Genomic DNA, 6,929 nt, shown 5'->3' on the forward strand with positions numbered 1-6,929 from the left:
TATTATATTATTTTAAATTAACTAAATAATAATTTTGTGTCGAATTAGACCTAAATTTTGTTATTACAGACCTAGTTGTTTTTTTCTTTCTTCCCGGTTCCACGACTTCTTCTTAACTAGTTCGAACTGACTCGTGTCATACACCTAGCTTTGAGGGATGAGTCTTCCAGTAGAGGTTTTCTACGTACATAAGGACTTAAACTCGAGACTTTACATAAGCGATATCAAGTTGCTTACCACTTGAACAAACTCTGTTGGTTATTATAGACTTAGTTTTTTGGTTACCCTTCTGGTTCTAAGGCTTCACCTTAACTAATATGGACCGACTTACATCGTACACCTGACTTTAGTGAGTGGATTTCCCAACAAAAATTTATTGCATACACAATGACTCAAACTCGAAACCTTACTTAAGCGATATCAAATTGTTTACCACTTAAAGCAATCACTATTAGTTATTTTATAACTCAAAATTTTATTTAAACATTATCAAACTGTTTACCATTTAAACTAACTATGATATTTTAGACCTAGTTTTATTCGAGGAGATTTTCACAAAAAGGCTGATCCTTGAAGAGGTACACGTGGAATTATTTCAACTATTCTCATGAAAATCGGTAAACTCTTTTTCTTTCAAGTAAAAAATAAAAATAAAAATAAAAATAATCTGCTGCTCCTTTTCTTCTTCTTAGATGTTTGTCAAATCTCTGTAATTTCTTAGCTGATCTACCTCCCGAATCTCTCACTTAGCATTTTTTCTTCTAAAAATTGTAAAGCACGTGGTTTTGTCCCAAATCACTCACTTGCTAACGTCAAAGAAAAAAAAAGGAACAAAATGTTCTAGCTCGGTTTTCCTGTTTACATGGAGATCAAGGGTTTCCAGTTGTTTCCCAGCTCAAAATCGAAGTACTTCGTTCACATTTTTCAATTACTTACTAAAAATAAGTTTCGAAGCTTAGATATGTTGGTTTTACGTTTTTGAAGTTGATTATATTTTATCTGTGAGGAAACTTTGTTTGAGCTGTGTTTGGTTATGCGAAGAAAAGAAAATGGAGGCAGTTTCTGTTGGAGATATAGCGTGTTTGGATCCGGAGCTGTTGCAGCTCCAGGAGATGTCTCCGTTTGTTCTCAAATCCAATCCTGAATTCACGCAGAAGCTTTTCGAACAGTGGCTTTCGCTCCCCGATGCTTACAAGCTGGTACTTTTTGTTAGCTGATTTCGAATCTTCGGGGTGTTTGATTTGTTTCTTCATATCTTGAATTGAAAATGATTAATAGTTATTGCCTTTGAATTTTTCTGGTCAGTTCCTTGCATTTTTCTAACCAGTTATTTGCTTGATTATTGATGGTAAATTATTTTTTTGAAAAGAAAATTAGTTTAAGCGTATGATAATTAAACTATATTTGATGACACATTATTTTGGTTCTACTTTGCGTATTTAGTTCATTGTAAACATGTTTGCGAACCAAGAATAAATTTAGGCAATTTAGTGGATTCAATTGATGTGAAAGGAATATTTGACCTCGGATTGTTATTTTTCCAAGTATCTTTTTTCAGTTGTGTTTATGTGCAAATTGATTTTGTGTTGGAGGCTTAACAGTTGTAACAATATTACAGAATAGCTTTTTGTATGTTCTTGAATGAGAGGAAGCCAATAATCTCATATGTATTTCTATATGGAATGTTTACCCCGTCTTTGAAACAGAATATTTGAATTCTTGTGATTTATTAAAATGTCCTCTGAGCCTATGTGCGGAGTTGACAATTTGTTTAATTTTTTACTTTGCCAGGTGACATCATTGGTTACTGATGCAAAGGCGCCTAATCCCTTGAATGTTCCTGGAAATGTCTCCTCTGGAAGTACAACAACAAGCAATGCTCTACCTTCCTTGTTTCCTGCTGGCAGTGCGCCTCCCCTTTCACCAAGAAGTGTGTCTGGCTCCCCTCGTATAACAAAACAAAGGGCTGGTCCTTCAAACTTAGGTTCTCCGCTGAAAGTAGTTAGCGAGCCTGTGAAAGAGTTCATACCCCAGGTTTGGATCTTGTTTATTTGATATTATAGTTTTCTTTTCTTGATTTCTTGGTTGTGTTTTATTGCTTTTATATGCTGTATTTTCCTTTCTTTTCTGAAATCAGCAATAACTTTTTACATTTGTACTTGAGAATACCTCCAGTTTTACTTCAAAAATGGTCGTCCGCCTCCAAATGATCTAAAAAGAACAATGCATGTTTCGAATCAGCCAGTTCTTCTACAGCCATCCGGATGGGTTGCAGTTGCTTGGTAAGATAAATGCATGTGTTCTTTAACACATTTCTGGAACTCGTCTTATGTTCATTTTTTTTAACCTTTTATACGTTTCAGAATTCAAATTAGTGACCAAGTAAATCTGCAAATTGCCTTCATTTGGTTACAAGGTATACTTTCTTGTTCATGGAAATAGAACAGCTATACTTATATCTCAGATCCATCATATTCTTGAACTGCTGGGATATTTATTTGAAAATATAGAGAATTTGGTGCTCTCCCTGTTGCTCTCCTTGTAATTTCATTTTAGCTTTGATATAATTATCGTCATTTTGAACTGTAGCTTTTACTGAATATTTATCTAACTGCTTGCAGAGATGCATTTATTGATTATTGGGTCAATGGCAACATGCTGACCATGGATATGGCAACCCAAGTATATACAATATTAAAGCAACCTGATCTCAAATTCCTCACTCAGGTCTTTATTAAAATCCACAACATTATTTTTTGATAGTCTAATAGTATATGTTTAAATTGATTTATTTTCTGTATTTTCCGATTTGACAGGATGACTTCAAACCTGTGCTCCGAGAACTATTGGCAACTCATCCAGGGTTGGAATTCTTACACATTACACCTGAGTTTCAGGAAAGATATGGTTTGTTTTTTATCTGTTTGATACATTTGGCTGTTTCTCATTTCATTTTTTATTTTTGGGTGCTTTTTCACTTTTCGATATCCCTCCCTCCCCCCACTTTTACAATATCTAAGGCATTTGAACATTGTATAAGTTGCTTCCAAACTAACTCCTACCCTAAATGCTGAATATCTGAACTTGCAAATTTGAATGCATATATTTTCATGGGAATTTCTACGAGTGAACTTTTACCCTGGTTCATTGATGAAGTAGTTCTGTTTCTAATATGTTTGATAATGTAAAATGCTATGTTAAAAACTATTAATAAAATGAAAATAGCATATTAATAAAGCAGGAATGCATACCTGTTCTTTGATGAACTAATGTTGAAATTTGCACTTCTCTTGATGGAAGAATATTGTGCATAGAAAACAAGAGTCATGTTCTTGTTTAGCATGCTGGTCACAAATCTTTAGTAAGAATGATTGGCAATTTGGCAGTGTAGTTCTCATTCTAGTCTTTAGTTTCAATGGCTATGCTTCCATTTTCTAAAATGCATATGCTTAGGATGACGAATTCACACAACTTATAAAACATCTTTTTTTTAGTTTAATCCAGAGTAATCTTAGATTGTTCAGATTATATTAGGATTGATTATTGTCCATTTAATGAGCATATGAGAGCGTTGCCATAGAAACATATTCTGTATATTGTGTGCTGAAAGAAGCTAAATTATCTTACACCAATTGCATTGCTTAAAGAATACATGACTTAACATGCCCAGCCCTTGCGCATTATATTTGCCGTTTACTGTTTCTCAAACAGTCCACATTAACCATGAGTAGTGTTTTTCAGTTGTTTGCAAGTCTAGATTGTTTCTATTGTTCCCAAATATGTTGTTCATTTTATCTGACATTGCTTGTTAACATAACTTTTGTTTCACATGGCCAGCTGAAACTGTAATATACCGAATATATTACTACATAAATAGATCTCAGAATGGTCACCTCACTCTTAGGGAGTTGAAACGCGGAAACTTGATTGATGCCATGCTACAGGCTGATGAGGAAGAGGACATTAATAAAGTTTTGAGGCAGGGGCTTGGCTTGGAATAAGTTCGTATAATTTCTTCATGCATGCTTAATACACATCCTGTCTGATGCCAATTATTTTCATATTTCAATCTCTCTCTCTTCTTTTATACTTTTTGTACAGGTATTTTTCATATGATCACTTTTATGTGATATACTGCAAGTTTTGGGAGCTTGATACAGATCATGATTTCTTGATCGATAAGGAGAACCTTATCAGACATGGTAATCATGCGCTTACCTTCCGGATTGTTGATAGGATATTTTCTCAGGTTTGTCCGAGTCCGATGGCATTTTTGTTCCTTGGTCCAAACCACATTCTATATGCAGAAGAAGCTTTTCATTTAATTGAACTTTGTCCATTCCACTTTCCTTTTCTCTCACTTTATCCATTTCTCCGATTGACTTAAATTCATTCACAAATTTGGAACTTTAACTCATGTTTTTCTTCTATACTATCTTAGGTTCCAAGAAAATTTACAAGTAAAATCGAAGGAAAGATGGGGTATGAAGATTTTGTTTACTTTATCCTTGCAGAGGAGGACAAGTTGTCCGAGCCGAGTCTTGAGTATTGTTATGCTTTTGCTCTTTCTCTGTAGAGTCAAGGGTATTATGCCAGATCTTGTTCACAGATTATATATTTTGAAGCTTATCTTCTTAATGTTGAAGTAAATATACCTCTACTTATCATATAAATTCACTTGTTTGAAAATGCCCCCTAAATATTTGAGAAAGCCTTTTTTTTCCACATTTCTTGCCAAAAATTCTGAAAATATTGTCAGAAGGTACTGATTGGGAAATTAATCTCGATCAAACAATATATAACTGATGTAAATGATTCATTAGCATCTTTATAAATTTTCCTTAATATTTTCTGCTGCTGCTTTCTGAGGGTGAAAAATAGCAATGTGTTTTGAAGGGCCGGAGCTTATGGATGATCACGTTAAGATTGGACTTCCAAGTATTTATTATTATTGTTGTCTAGTTTTTTCAGTGTGGGTTTTTCCTTATGTAGGTTCAAGTGTATAGATTTGGATATCAATGGAATTCTAACACAATGAAATGCAATTCTTTTATGAGGAGCAGTTGCATCGAATGGAATGCATGGCACAGGAGCCTGTGCTCTTTGAGGACATCTTATGTCAAATAATTGACATGATTAAACCGGAGGTTCACCATTTTATTCTTGCTCTCTTTTTATTTCGTTGTCTGTTTAATATGGTGCCTATTGGACTGTGCTAATGGAAAATGAATCAGAATACAGATTTTGTGCTAAGATCTGGTTGTAATTTAAAACTTCAGATTTCTGTTAGTATAGTACAACTGTCTAGAGGGCAGGTTTCTGGCAAATTGAGTTGAACTGGAAGTAGGTATTTCATGGTTGTTTCGTAATAGATCATTTAGTGTGATCTAATGAGCTAATTATATTCTGAACTGCTTTTACCATATGTTGGTTTGGGCTTTTAGGAGCCGATTGCCCATTGAATGCTCCTTTCTATATACACTGCAAACTAAGATAGATTGTTTTATATGTTCAGCAATTGAAGCTTTTCTTATTTGCAGGATGAGAGCTATATCACATTACGTGACCTGAAAGTTTCTAAACTGTCGGGAAGTGTTTTCAATATCCTTTTTAATCTCAACAAATTCATGGCCTTTGAGACTCGTGATCCATTCCTCATACGTCAGGTAAATGCAATACTTTAACTATTCTTTAATATTACCATTACCAGGAACTGTATACCATCATACTTCTATGCAAGTTTTGATAACAGCCTTGTTTATGTTGGAACAAACAGGAGTGTGTGAACCCTACATTGACAGAGTGGGACCGATTTGCACATAGAGAATATATTAGGCTTTCAATGGAAGACGATGTCGAAGATGCCTCTAATGGAAGTGCAGAAGTTTGGGATGAATCACTTGAGGCTCCCTTCTAAGTTGAATAGGGTAAGCTTGTCCAGTTCATGTTATGCTGTTTTGTATTGTTCCGGCTTTTTCCGAAAAGAAAAAGAAAAGAAAATTAGATGAATAAAAGATTAGCACCCAATGCATTGCGTGCTGGCTGTTTTGCAAGTGCACCAAATTGAAGAATAAAAGCTAAAGTGACAGCAAAATTTTTAAAATCAAGCAACCTAGAAGTTCATGCAAACTCGACTAATGTCTGTTCACTACATATTTTTCTAATGATCCGTCGTACGGCAGGTGCTCAGAGAAGAGCTCAACACAATCTTGCCTTGATGGGAAAGGAAGATACATTGGACTCATAGAAGAAAACTTTGGGCTTGTCCTTCTGGGATGTACCCTTGATGCACTAGGGAAGGATTACCAGGCCTTTGCATTCATGATTTGAAGAAGCACGATGAATCATGCGACTGGGGCCAGCTTTATCTAAACAATTTTTCATATGGACGAGTTTTGCTGGGAGACTATAATCGAAATCCAGGTATAAGAAAGCTCAGAATATTTTCATACCCTTTCCATTCACGATTTCTAAGATACAATCTAAGTTCATATTTTCCTCTCTGGGGTCCAGGTTGGTTCATTCAGTAGTAATTTTAGTTGTAGGATTGTCATGTTAGCATTCTATTTATGTAGCAATCTTGACTTGGATAATGGTTTGATCGTGTAGCAATTTATTTTAGTTTTCATTTTGATTCTTTATCATTTATTTGGTTTATGAAAATTTGCAAATCTGTGGTAAGTTTGATTCTTTGTCATGTGTTGTGTTAATGGGGTTTAAGTTTGTTGTAGCATGTTTATTATGTTGTGTTTAGGAGTTATCGGATGTAATTCTCTACTAAGATCAGTTTGGAAAGATTATCTGTCAAAAACATTTGTTGGCAGAAGGTGATTGCTGTTTCGTTCAATCTTATTTTTATTTTGGGTAAAGTGCACAAATGGTCCCCCAACTATGGGGTGATGCTTTGTTGAGATTCTGACTATTAAAAG

General features: G+C 34.6%; 1 pseudogene; it reads left to right on the forward strand.

The window, feature by feature from the left end:
• The first annotated feature begins 837 nt into the window (after positions 1-837).
• LOC120208894 lies at positions 838-6,633 on the forward strand (annotated as a pseudogene).
• The last annotated feature ends 296 nt before the right edge of the window (positions 6,634-6,929 follow it).

The sequence above is a fragment of the Hibiscus syriacus genome, unplaced genomic scaffold (assembly GCF_006381635.1).
Source record: "Hibiscus syriacus cultivar Baekdansim isolate YM2019G1 unplaced genomic scaffold, ASM638163v2 tig00017792_pilon, whole genome shotgun sequence".
In the NCBI taxonomy this organism is placed as follows: domain Eukaryota; kingdom Viridiplantae; phylum Streptophyta; class Magnoliopsida; order Malvales; family Malvaceae; genus Hibiscus; species Hibiscus syriacus.